At 32.4% G+C, this 14,461-nt stretch overlaps 1 long non-coding RNA gene across 1 annotated transcript; it reads left to right on the forward strand.

The window, feature by feature from the left end:
• Window positions 1-13,794: 13,794 nt before the first annotated feature.
• Window positions 13,795-14,139, forward strand: LOC138886943 (uncharacterized). Its single transcript, XR_011405907.1, has 2 exons — window positions 13,795-13,939; window positions 13,973-14,139. It is a non-coding gene; the product is annotated as an uncharacterized lncRNA (long non-coding RNA).
• Window positions 14,140-14,461: the final 322 nt, after the last annotated feature.

Genomic DNA, 14,461 nt, shown 5'->3' on the forward strand with positions numbered 1-14,461 from the left:
AAATAAATAAATTATATTATTTGGGTAAGGGAAGGGAAAATGGGAGAGGGGATTATGTTATGACATTTTTTTTTTTTGCGAATAAAATCGTTCAGATAAAATTGGAGGGTGCTTATAAATTATAGTACCAACATTTTGGTCTTAATTAAGGCTAATATCATATAAATGCTCCTCTTTTAGTCTCGTACACTTCACTTCTCATATTTAACAAGAATTTAAAGGTTTCCACTTCTCTTACGTCTTGACATCAGTTAATGTAACATAAATAAATAAGCATATAGTATATTTTACAAGAATTTTCACATTGTAAACTTTTTTGTTTCTCCTTCTCTACTTGTAAAAGATTTCATTTGATTTTCGGGCTTCCCAAAAATAGTGTACTACACTTCTTTTCAACATATTCTTTCTCTGCTCTAATCTTTTTGTGGAGCTTAGAGTTGAAATTCTATGACCTCTCAAACTAATTAACCTTTTTTTAGAAGCCACGTACATGTATTTTAGTCCCAAATAATGGGGAAGGGCGAATCTACGAATATAGTAGTTAAGGGCAAGGTAGACCAATATTAGCGCTGTATTGTGGTCCGGGCAAACGGGCCTAAACAGGCCGGGCCAAACAGGCCGGGCCAAATAGGCATGGCTTGATGCGGGACGGGCTTGAGGCGGGCCGGGCTGAGGCGGTTCCGGGCCAAACGGTCTCAATGTGTGGAACCGGCCGACGGTGGTCCTAAGCCCACATGGTCCCAGGCTAAATGGACCGGGCCCGCGGGCCTAACGGGCTTTTTTCGTTCTGGGCTTTTTTTTTTTTTTTATCTAAGGCACTTTCTTGTAAACTATATATGTATATACTAGTATAAATTGCTTATATATAGCTATATAAATATATATAGTATATATAGTATGTATATATAAGGGTGTATTATGTGTATATATAATTATATATTGCCTTATGTAATATATATTGCCTTATATATATGTATGTATGTATGTATATATATATATATATATATAGAGAGAGAGAGAGAGGGAGAGAGAGAGAGAGTTTATATGTATTAGATATATATATATAGTTTATATGTATTAGAGATATATATAGTGCCTTATATATATGTGTATGTATGTATATATATATATATATATATATATATATATATATATATATATATATATATATATATATATATACATACATACATACATACATACATACACACACACATATATATATATAGGCTATTTGTTTTTATCTAAGACACTTTTTTGTAAACTATATATGTAGTATATATATACTAGTATAAATTGCTTATATATAACTATATAAATATATATAGTATATATAGTATGTATAGTATGAATATATAAGGGTGTATTATGTGTATATATAATTATATATTGCCTTATGTAATATATATTGCCTTATATATATATATATATATATATATATATATATATATATATAGTTTATATGTATTAGATATATAATATATATACTATATCAAATTTAAACACAAAATAAATTGCAAAGAAATATTCAAGGAAATGTCTTATATATTTTACTATTACGACATTAACAAAGAATGACAATATCTTTCTTAGTCTTCCTCCCCCAATGGAATGAGCACAACAAGGTACTAATACCACCATTAAAAGGAAAAAAACTAAGGAAGATGTGCCAAAATACAAGTTACATATTAGTCTATGTATTATCTCTAATAAATCTCATAAATCCTTCAAGGTCCGGAGGAATTTCCGTTGGTGGTGGTGGAAAAGAAGCTTGTTCATCACCGTTTCCGGGCGAAGCAGCATCCTGCGCAAGTTCCGCTAGCATTTCTTCATAAGTTTCATCTATCTCCGGTTGTGATTCTGCAAGTCCAAAATTTCTTCTTTCCGAACGGATCCAATCTCTGAAGAGTACTGATTTTTTCAAGCTCTCCCTCATAGACGCTCTATGATCACCGATTTGAAGTCTCGCTTGACCGAATGCACTCTCCGATGCCACTGTTGAAGCTTGAACACTTAAAATATCTCGAGCCATCCTTGAAAGAACCGGATAGTATTTTTGTTTGTCCTTCCACCATTCCAAAACATCGAAGGAGCCGTCGGGATTCTCTGATTCAAGTCCCAGCGACAAATAAACTTGAAGCTCATTTAGTTGTGAACTATCACCAAAATTATTACCTTGAGAACCCCTGAATTCCGTCCAAGAACTAAGGGCTTTTAGGCCCGCAGTTCTTTTAGATACTTGCGAACTAGACGAAGTAGAAGTTGGAACATTTGGTCTAGCTTGATCTAAGGCAAGTTGATAAGCATTATAAATTGTTTGAGCATTTATTTTAATTGAGGCTTTTGCATCTCCAAGTGTAAAAAATTCATCAGCTGAAAGTGATAAAGCGTTATAAATTTTTGAATACCAAAAGTGAGGACCTCCTAATTTCATTGTAGGATTTAACAATGCAGCAACACCAAAAATAGGGGGGATAGGAAAAAAATATTTTTTAAACTTAGCTTTCATAGAATTAATAGCTTCTTGATAAATTACTCCACCCTCTGAAAATTGAGTAAATAAATCTACAAGTGTTGCAATATAAACTAAACAGTTAGAAATAGTAGGATAATATTGGCCAGATAATTCATTTGTAGCAATATGAAATTGTTCTAAAAAGTCTACAAGCATTTTAACATTACTCCAATCTTGATTTGTAAGGTGCTCATCATCATCACCATCACCTACACGAGCATTATACGTTGCGCATATTGGATTCCTATATTCATATGCAACAACTAAACTTTCATACATGTAATTCCATCTAGTCGGACAAGGTTTAGGAACCTTTCTTTCTCTAAGGCCAAATTCATTACATTTTTTTAAATAGTCTCTAAGTCTACTTCTACGGTTTGAATAAAAAAACCAATTAAGAGCCATTTTAACTTTTTCAATTTCTACATTTAAAACTTTCATACCAGCACCGACGATTAAATAGTAAATATGACAAATACATCTAACATGAAAAATATTACTAAATGCAGGATTTAGTGTAGTTGTAAGCAAGCCTATAGCGTTAGTGTTACTAGAAGCATTATCCATTGAAACCGACATAATTTTATCTCTAATGCAAAAATATCTACAAATATCTGCAACTGTGTTAGCAATAAACTTACCTGTGTGGCGTGAATTAATTATTCTATAAGCAATAATGCGCTTTTGCATTATCCACTCCTCATCTATCCAATGACTTGTAACAGTTAGATAATCACAGTCATTACCACTTCTACCAATATCAGTAGTAATAGCAATGCGACAATCTATATGAGTAAATAAATAGCGCAAATATTGTTCATATTCATGTTTATATTTATAAATATCGCTCTTTACGGTTGCGCGAGACCATCCTTTATAAGTAGGATTAAAAACTCTTCTAATATAATGCACAAAATGAGGGTTAGAAGGAAAACTATAGGATAAGCATATAACAGTAAATATTTTTGTGAATTCTTCACGATCTTTATTTGGATCATAATATAAAATGTCACCGGTAATAGTGTTAATTCCCGGTTGAACTAGATTTGAACCTGTACTAGGGTTAACCGTACTATCTACACTTGTCCCCTCTTGCGCAGCTTTCATTTGTAAAAATCTAGCTTTATCTCTAGGGTGTTTCAATATGTGTCTAGTCAAACTACCCGTACCGCTACAGTCTCCAGTAAATTTATGAACTAGTTGAGACCCACAGGTTTTACACTTAGCCTTATTTTGTTCTCTTAGTTGAGTAAAAAAGTGCCAAACAAGAGATATTTCAGGTCGTTTAGCAGGTTGTCTATTAAAAGTAGGGGTTACTACAGGAGGGTCAGGCGGGACATCATTTGGGTTATTAACAGGACTAGTAGGTGTATCATCTAAATCCGGTTGCATTTCATCTAAATCATCATTTTCCTCATCATTTTCAAAGATAGTTTCATTAGGATAAAGAGCATCATAACTTCTTCATTTAATTGTTGACCCGGTGCAACATCATGGCAAAATTGACTATCGAAAAATTGAAAACAAGGGTTATCACTATCAAGAATAATAGGTGGAGGAGGACGGGTAACAGGTCTGGGTCGGGGAGCCGGGGGAAGAGTAGTAGCTTGGCTACTAGATTCACCAATTTTAGATTTTCCCTTACCCTTACCACCAAAATTTTTTTCCAAAGAAAATGCTATATTAATTATAATTATACTAAATAAAACTAACAAAACTATAATATTAAAACTTAAGAGTTGGAATGAGTTTACCGAATTGACGAACAACTTCTTGAAAATTGAATATCGTTGAAGACTTGAAGACTTGAATACTTCAATTCACCAACTTCACAATTTTTCACGAAATTGCAATAATAAAGTAAGCAATTATAGAAGAAAATTAGAGAGAGATTGATGAATTTGTGAGTAAAAATGAAAGAATGGGGGGAGGGGTATTTATAGTTGAGAATTGGAAAAAAGTGTAATTATAAAAAGTTTGGGGGCCAAATGGCTATTTTTTAAAGTGCATAACGGACCAATTTTGAAGCCCAACGGTCAGATTTTAAAATCTAGCCGTTGGGCATTTTTAATTTTTTTTAAAAAAAAATAGTCGTTGGGCCCGGTTGAACCGGCCCAGGCCCGCCTGCCAGTCCTGGGCTCACGGGCTATTTGTGTTGAACCGGTCCGCTGCGGTCTTTTGCACCACTTAAGCCCAGGCCCACTTGAACCGGCCCATTAAGCTCGTTAGGCCCGTTTGGACCGCGGTCCCGGGCCCAGACCGGCCCACAGCCTTAACCAATATCATGATTTATTGATTAAGTTCTGCAAATTTTCAAATTTGGAATTAATGGAAAACGTGAAAATCTTAATACACAGAAATTATCAACTAAAGTTGATGATTAGACAAAGATGGAAAGGTTTTCTTCTTAAGGCACTACAATTACAACTTTTGACTTGAAGCAAGAGGATTTGGGTCCATGAAAAATATGTTCGCCATAGAATCTTGATACTCCTAATTGCACCTTAAACAAACATAATATTAACCCCTGTTTGAAGTTAAGGTTGTAATTATTTGACAAGATATGTCCTACTAATCAACTGATGAGCATCACTATATATGTCTACTAACTTAATTTTCGGGAAGAAATTATTTTTTTCTACTGTTCAGAAATTGCTTCGATTTTTACTCAAAAATACTTATTTTTTCTCAGAAATTGCTTCGGTTTTTACTCAAAAATACTTATTTTTTCCCAATAATCAACTGATTAGCATCACTATATATGTACTTACTGTACAAAATTCTCCTTTTCTTTTTAATTAACCGATTTTATTGCCAAGATCATGAAAAGAAGCTTATTACAATTGGCACATACATTTCTATGATCTCACTCTAAACTTTCTTGCTTTTTTTCTTGTTTTGTTTTTCTTTTTAAACTCGTGCACACAATTTTTTCCTGCAAAAGATGAGTAGAAACATAATTAAACGTTTCGAAGGAAGAAGTAACTTTTTACTGCCAAAAGAAAGGTAATGGGCTGTCTGATCAAGTTTTTAAACTCAATCAAGAAGTATTTTTTTTTTCTTAAAAGTGTTTTTGGGGAGTTTTTATTTGACTAATTAATTTTAAAAGTACTTTGGAGCAGAAATTAGTTTGGCCAAGCTTCTAAAAAGTGCTTCTAAGTGTATTTTTCTTAAAAACATTTTGGGAAGAAATTACTTTTTTCTACTTCTCAAAAATTACTTCTGTTCTACTAAAAAAATATTTTTTTTTCTAAAAGATTGGCCAAACACCTTAACTTTTAAAAAACTATTTTTGATATTAAAAACAATTATTTTTGGCCCATAAAAAGCCCGACCAAACAGACTATAAATCAAGAAGGATATGTGATATGATTCAATGATAATCATGACTTTAAAGAATCTTTTGTGGTCGGGTCAGTCCCAATGTTTTTTTTAACAAATGGCATTAGTCTTTTCTAAGAACTAGTTTTAGGATACGCGCGATGCGCATGTACCTTATATATATGAGTATAACTTTTTAAAAATTTAATAAATAATATTAAATAATATATTTAAGTTATAAAATAAAATTTTAAAAATATAAGCTCTTGAAATGAGAAATATTGATCATATTTAGTTAAAAAAATTACGGATGACCTAGCTAAGTGTAGAAACAGTTCAGATAATTTTAAAAGCTTAATGATCTATCACGTACCCGCCTCTTTTATTTTAACATTGTATGAAAATGATTGTTTTAGGTATTGTGTATTCTAGTTAGGTAAACTAAAAAAAATCTTTACTGATAAATTATGTAGCTAAGAAAACTCCATCGCTTAATAAAAAATAACAATAAATTATCAAAAATCATATCCAATTCAAGGTCATTACTTATAATATCCTTAATATCATTAACTGAATATAAATAAGAATAGAGATCACATTTTGATCCTCTTGCAACAATGCTACTAAATTTAGTTATTATCACCATCTGCTAAAAAACACGATCATTAAGAAGTTATGTAAAGTTTATCAAAATTTAATTTGTATTTAAAAAATTTGATAAAATAGAAAAAGTAGAAGTGGTTAAAAAAGAAAGTGGTCAACACCAAGGTAAAGTTGCCTTTGTATGCTTGGAAGGGTTTCTTTTTATGTAGGAAAAGAATAAGTAATCCTAAATATTAGACCTACTAACAAAATCTTGTACGAAATCGTGAAAGCAAATATTTAAATAATGATCGTTAATTATTAAAACTTAATGTAGCAATTGAATTTGGATGTCTTTATTAAAAACATCTAAATTAGTTAAAATATATTGCTCTTATGCCTTTTTGAAATCTTGAAGTATTCAAATAAGGAAATGTTTTTAAAATCTTGAAATTGTATTTAAATAAGAAAATGTTTTATAGTAAAAATTATTAGTTAATTTTGAAATCCTAAATATTAGGAAAACAATAAAATGACTATTTTGCCTAGTATAAATTCTATTTTAAAAGGGTAAAAAAGACGAATGATATTTTGATAAAGGCTTTCGTACTTTTAATATAGTGTAGATAGATATAGATATATTTTTGTGCCTGAAGTCTGAACTACTTAAATTGTCAATTATTCTCTTACCGTCAAAAGCAATAATGAGTTTCAACAAGAAACAGTAACTAATATAGTAAAGTGGTAATTTAAGATAAATAGTATTTTCAAAACAAGTTTAATCTTAGGATGATTTAGCTTACATGAAGGTTAAGTTTCAAAAATTGATTTTTAGAACCTACTAGTACTCACTAGTTGTTATGAAACAATAAAAGTAGAAGAACAATATTGCAGAGAAAGAAAGAGAGGAAATTCTTATTGAATTTTGGGATGATTTACAATGGAATAGAACCCTATATTTATAGGGAGAGGTTGACTTAGCCACCAAGTAATAAACCCTAGAATCTCTTTAAATATGGACATTCACCATAAATAGAATTCTATTTATAACACTCCCCCTTGAATGTATACTCGATAAGTAATGTGCCTCGTTAAAACCTTAACTAAAATAAAACTCAATGGAAAAAAATTTCTAGAAAAGGAAAAAGAGTACACATCTCTAATAATACGCCTTTTGGTTGCATCGTTAAAAACCTTTCAAGGAAAACTCAGTGGGACAAAACCTTGTAAGGGAAAAAGAGTGCAACACGCATTAACTCCCCTGATGAGAGCATCAATTTGCATCCTTGAGTCTTCACATTCCTATCTTGTGCACCATCTTCAAAAGATTGTTGGTAGAGATTTGATAAATAAATCAGCCATATTAACTTGAATGAATATTTTGCACCTTGAAATCATCATTCGTGATACATATATAATGTCTTCATAAATATCGTGGAATGACTCTTCAATATCTCCATAGAGGTAATCTCGCTATCACATTATCATGCTTATAGTTATAACAAGATACATTTGTGCACAAATTGTACTGAGGAAGTAGTACTTCAAGATCAAGAATTGTATATGCTTTAAGCAGTTTAAATCCTTTGGGGATTGTCATATAAGTATAGTCAAATAAGCCATTTAAAGAGACTTTAGATGCATATCAAGTTTTCATGTCATGTTAGACATATAAGATATCGAAAACTGATTGCACATACCATTGACTTTATACTTTCAAGTGTTTGAACTGCAGGTCCAAATACTTGTCTTTCATATGAAACCAATTCTATTCGAATTGCGTCTCTTCTATTTGGCCAAAATTTTTGTGTCTATATTTGATAGACTTAAGATCCTCATATATACTTAGCGCTATGATAGATGTCATCGACGAACATTTTATATCGATTCCAACATTTTTTCATAAAGACATAACATAGAGATCTCTTCATTCATATTTTCAGGTACCTGAATCTCTCATGAGATTTTATGAAGTGTTATGTCATGTGATCTTCTAGATCACTTGCCTCCTTATTATGATCAGTTTGATCATTTGCTCATCTTCTTTATCAAGAAATTTTATTTGAAACCGATTTGTCTATATGGTTTAAGCGTACCATAGACTTTGTCCTTCTAGGACTTAATAGGAACATTTGCAATGAGAATATAGTTATTTTCTTTGGACCAGCAAATGCGTCTACATGCTTTGCAATATATTGCAAATGAATTATCCTTTTATGAACTTCAAGTTCATATTATTTTATTCGAGGATCTAGATATACACATAATAATTCATTCCGCGTAACTTTTTCTCAAATGTTTATCATGTCTCCCCCTCATGTTAGAAAAACTAACTTGTTTCCTCAACTTTGAGAACTCATCTTTGTGTTTTATGGTGTTAATCAATATACACTGCACATCAATAATAATAAAATGGAATTATTTGGTTCCTGACCCTGAACCATTTGTGAGGGGAGAATGTAATATACTTTGGTATATAACCTATATCAAACTAATATAGATAACTTTGTTCTCATAAGCAATAGTTTAGCTATTAAGTGGAGGCACTCAATAAATTATTTTGTTAAACTGGTTGTGATGTAAACCAACTTATCAAGATGAACTTCTTGAATAGAAAATCTGGAAATTATGCTCGAAATTAAACTATTGAGCAAGTTACTTCGCAAAATACCATGTTGCGAGTTAATAATAATTGGACATGCAACCATCTCATAAATGCATCTTATGTGGTATACATGACAGGTGAATGAGCCTATATTCACTTTTGATATTTCCAGCATTCATGAGATTCAATCCCAATTTTAGTTGATCTACTAATTAATAAGAACAAGCAATGTAAGAGAATTAGTAAAGAACTTTCTAGTTCTTTAATATTTACCCATGTGGATTCTCTATAATTTTTGCACAACATACTTAAATTGATATGGCTAACCCAAATTCCAACTGAATAAATTATCAATATTGATAAACTTCAAATTTACACCATGACATGTGCAATTATTAATAAACACCAAGTTTATTATGATATGAGTTTTTATATCCATAAACTTCTACTTTATTATGACATTCTTTTATTTGTATAATACAAATTGGAGAATAAAGCGGGTAGCTTTTCACATATATATTATCCCGCTACAAGTTGTAGTAATAGAAGATATTAAATCTTTCATTTATTTATAGTCTCAATATAATCAACCGCTTTCGCGTGTACTTTGGAAACTGAATAAGTTTCTTTGAGACTTACTACAACACAATAAATTGACATGATAATCAATTGTATTCCTTCAAAATAGTAATAATTGGCTCTTCCAGAGCTCTCAATTAATTTTGTACTACCACAGATTCATCAACATCCATGTGATGAATATCTCTTTTAAAAAAAGGTTACACCATTGTGGTCATGGTCAAATTATATGCAAGATTTGTTTCTTGCATTACCATTGTCTTTTAATAATCACATTGCCATAATATTTTGGCGTATAATAAGTATGTGACCAATGATCATTCATGCCATAATAATGACATTATTTTCTTATTTCATCTCAAACCTCCATCTAGAGGTGAGTGTGATATATTCACTACCACTAGCACGTTCATATTCCTCCAAGAATGAATATGTATTCATAAATTAGATGTTATTACATTCACATCATGAATGGACCATAATCATCTATATGTACTTTATAAAATCTCATGTCAAATCGATGACAAATATTACTTTCACAGAGTGAAGGATTATTTTGAGAATCCTTATTATTCTCAATATCACAATAATGACGATTATAATTTCGTCTATTATCACGTCCACATCCATTGATACATTCATAGTAGTAGTTTTATCTTCTTTCAGACTTATCACATACTGCTATCACATTCTCTAAAGGGACTGAGAATGGAGCAAATTCAATTGGACGGGTTTTCAATTCTTTGCCCACAATCATACATGAATTTGATCATGGCAAGGCATAGAAATTATAACCAGAAATTTTACCACTTTGGATGGTTATAATTTCTTTCAAACTCCATTAGAGTTGCAATCAAAATTTATCGTCTTTGCTTGTATTTAAAATCAAATTATAGAATGTCAAGAATTTGAAAGAGAAAAGTAAAATACTTACCTTAAATCTAGAATTTAATCATGAAGGAAGTTCATAGAACAATTGACAATCATTATGCTCAATCCCAAAGCTTCTACTCAATTGGTTAGTGTCTCGTGCTGATAACGTGTTATGAAACAATAAAAGTAGAAGAACAATATTGCAGAGAAAGAGAGAGAGAAATTCTTATTGAATTTTGGGATGATTTACAACGGAATAGAACCCTCTATTTATAGGGAGAGGTTGACTTAGCCACCAAGTAATAAACCCTAGAATCTCTCTAAATATGGATATTCACCATAAATAGAATTCTATTTATAACACTAGTTAATTTGTTGTTACTTAGGAGTACTACTGTGGGAGACAATTATAATTTTTAGCATTTCCGTCTAAGACAAAAAACAATTTAGCTAATTCTTAAACCAACACATTTGATAAACTATAAGGTTTATCTTTTTTTGGTACCAAAGATAACTAATATATATTAAAACATGCGTACAGGATTTTGATGCTCGTGCATCATATTACATATGCTAATGTTAGCTATACTATCATTACAGTCGTAACTATGTGAGGTATCGCCCCTAGGATTTTCACACTGACGATCCTCTAAACTAGTAGAGACTGCATTTCTGCTACTTAAGTTCTCAAAATAATGTTCAACAATCTCATTAGATACATGATTATTAACAAAACATATATTGCCGGCTTGGTCATCCAGTTGTTGTACAACTGTGATAGGAACCATGCGCTGAGATGTGAATCCCTGCTGGTCTGCTAACAGTTGAGTTGAGACGGAAGATGGTGGTTTAATAAAAATGTGTAACACAACAGCAAGTGGCATTCTACTTCCTAGCTTTGCAAGATGGTCTGCTACCCCATTTTGCTCCTTGTAAGTATGCATGACCACTGGATCATGGAGTATCATCAGGAGGTACCTGCAATCTAAAATTAAGTTAGAATACTTTAAGGTTTTAAGTTAGAATACTTTGAGGTTTCACTGCCCAGTAGTGTAATTACCTCCTTTGCATCTATTTTCACTTCCAGTGGTAGCAGTCGTAGTTGTATGGCTAAACTTAAGCCTTTGATGAGTGATTGCAATTCAGCAGATAGACAATGCACATGAGGAACTGTGCCAGCAAATCCCACCATCCACTCACTCATGCGATTTCTAATGACCCCTCCAATTCCATCTGTGTCCATTGCTGAAGAAGTTGCCCCATCCGTATTGAGTTTATAATAATTTATCCTTGGTGGAATCCATCTTAGATGTAACGGCACCCTATTAGTTTGCATGTATTTTGAGCCTACCATGTATGCATGTTCTATAGCCTGAGTTAAAACATTGCAGGGATTTGGCTTTTGTTCTTTATGCTCATATATGTTTTTATTACGAGTTGTCCAAAGATGCCAAAGACTTGTAGCTAGGAAAGTTTTTGAATTTACTTTATGAGGAAAATTAATTCCTTTATAGTTTATGCGCTTATTCAACCAATGAATAGGGGCAACATTGAGTGAAATTTTTGTGGGAAAGTTTTGTAATCCTATGGAGTTCCAGTATTGTTTAGCGTAAGAGCAATGAAGCAGAATATGATTTATTGTTTCTTGATTAGCAAGGCAGAAAATGCAATTAGGACTTATAGGAATTCCTATGTAGTTTAGGTAATGAAGCATAGGTAATCTATTATGAAGAACCAACCATAAAAAACTTCTAATCTTTAGTTGAACAGGCAGGTTCCATACCCATTGAAAGTCATTGCAAAAGACTGCTGAATATTTGCCATTGTCAATTAGTTCTTTGTACATAGTTTGCACAGTGAACTTACCACTAGTTGTTAGGCCCCATAGAAGTTGATCATGTTGTTATGCATTGATGGATATGTATTGTCTGTTTATTATTGATTCTATATCAGTAGGAAGTTCAAAACCAAAATTCGTCCAGTCCTATACATTATTTTTGAGAACAGTAGAGACAATATGGATATTATGTGACTTAGGTAGTGGACCTGTAAACATGGATCTCATAGTTGTACCTATCTTAAGCCATAGATCAGACCATAAATTAATATGGGTCCCTGTTCCTAGTCTCCAGTAGATACCCTGTTGACAGTGATGCCAACCCTTTACAATATTACGCCAGGTTGAAGAAGAAGTATAGCCAGGTTTTAGATGAAGGTATTTATTTCGAAGGGTCATTGCCCAAAGTGCTCGAGGATTCTGGAAAGTTCTCCATGCTAGGCTGGCTAGCAAGGCATAATTTTTAGTTCGTAGGTTTTGGATACCCAAACTGCCTTTTATTGTAGGTGTTGTAATTTGCTCCCAATTAAGAAGATGCAATTTTTTTCTTGTGTCAGTGGTACCCCACAAAAATGTTTTTTGGTAAGGATTCAATTTATTAATGATATTATTTGGGATATGAACATACTGCATGATATGATTAGGAAGAGAATTGAGGGTTGACTTTATAAGAGTAGTTCTTTCTGCCATAGTTAAAAACTTAGTTTTCTAATCCGCTAGTCTATTTTTGAAATTATCAAGCAGAAATTGAAAGTCACTGTTTTGAGGTCGTCCATTAAAAATTGGGAAGCCCAAATATTTTTCAAATGATTGACCCTCCTTTATTGCAAAGGATTGTAACACAAAACTTTTATTAGAAGGGGAGCAGTTATTTGAGAAAAATATTTTAGATTTATCAAAATTTATTTTTTGGCCTGAAATGTGATTGAAGTAGGTAAGAACATCAATAATCAGATGACATCATTGTGTAGTGACCTTAGAGAGCAGTATGATATCATCAGCAAAGAAAATGTGGGAAAGATCTGGACCGTGTTTGGAAATTCGAATTGGTTGACAATGTAGGTAATCTACTGACTGATTAATCATGCGAGAGAGTATTTCCATACACAATATGAATATGTACGGAGATAAAGGATTCCGTTGTCGAATTCCTTGTGAAGGATTGAAATACGATGTACGTGTTCCATTAATAAGTATTGACGTTATTGTAGTAGTAACACAAGACATTATTAACTCTGTAAGGGAGGTTGGAATATTAAAATATAAAAGAGTTTTCCTTATGAAAGACCACTCTAACCGATTAAATGCCCTTTCAAGGTCTAATTTAAGAAGCATATAACTTGTTTTGCCTTTCATTTTACGAAAATAGCTAATAATTTCCTGAACTATTATAGCATTGCCAGAAGCTCTCTTTCCTTTTGTTGAAAGCTAGATTATGTGGGTCCTATAATCTTAGAAAGAAGAGGTGAAAATGTTGGTTTATGTTTAGTCAACAATGGCATGCTGAAAATGTTGGTTTATGTTTAGTCAACAATGACATGCCAATTGGAAGAGTTGGTGGAAAGAGTTGGTGTGGATGCTAGGAGGAAGCTTCCTCCTTTGATGTTACCCATGACATCAAGAGGAGGTAGTTTGATGTCACCAATGACATCAAGAGGAGGTCTTTACCTCTATAAATAGATGCACTCCTTCACTTGTAGAAATCATCCCAAAATAATACAATACATTGTAGTGAGTAGAGAGTTAAGAGAGAAATTCTCTTAAGTGTAATTGGGAAATCTCCCCTTCCTTTGTTAATATTAAAAAGGGCAATTGTTCTCTGGTGGACGTAGGATTATTTTGATCCGAACCACGTTAAATCTTGTGTTCTTTCTTTTACGTTTCCGCTAACAATTGGTATCAGAGCGACATGATTCTTTAACGATCCAAGGAGAAAGAACAAGCAAATATGAGTTCCATGAAGTTTGAAATTGATAGATTCAATGGACGCAACAACTTCAATATCTGGAAGATCCAGATGATGGCGTTACTGCGGAGGGAAGGTTCAATCCATGCTATTGACGGAAAGTATCCTACGGATATATCAGCTCCCGACAAGGAGAAGATTGAAGGGGATGCATTGAGTGCAATCCAACTATCCCTTGCACCT

This window comes from Nicotiana sylvestris, chromosome 3, assembly GCF_000393655.2.
Source record: "Nicotiana sylvestris chromosome 3, ASM39365v2, whole genome shotgun sequence".
In the NCBI taxonomy this organism is placed as follows: domain Eukaryota; kingdom Viridiplantae; phylum Streptophyta; class Magnoliopsida; order Solanales; family Solanaceae; genus Nicotiana; species Nicotiana sylvestris.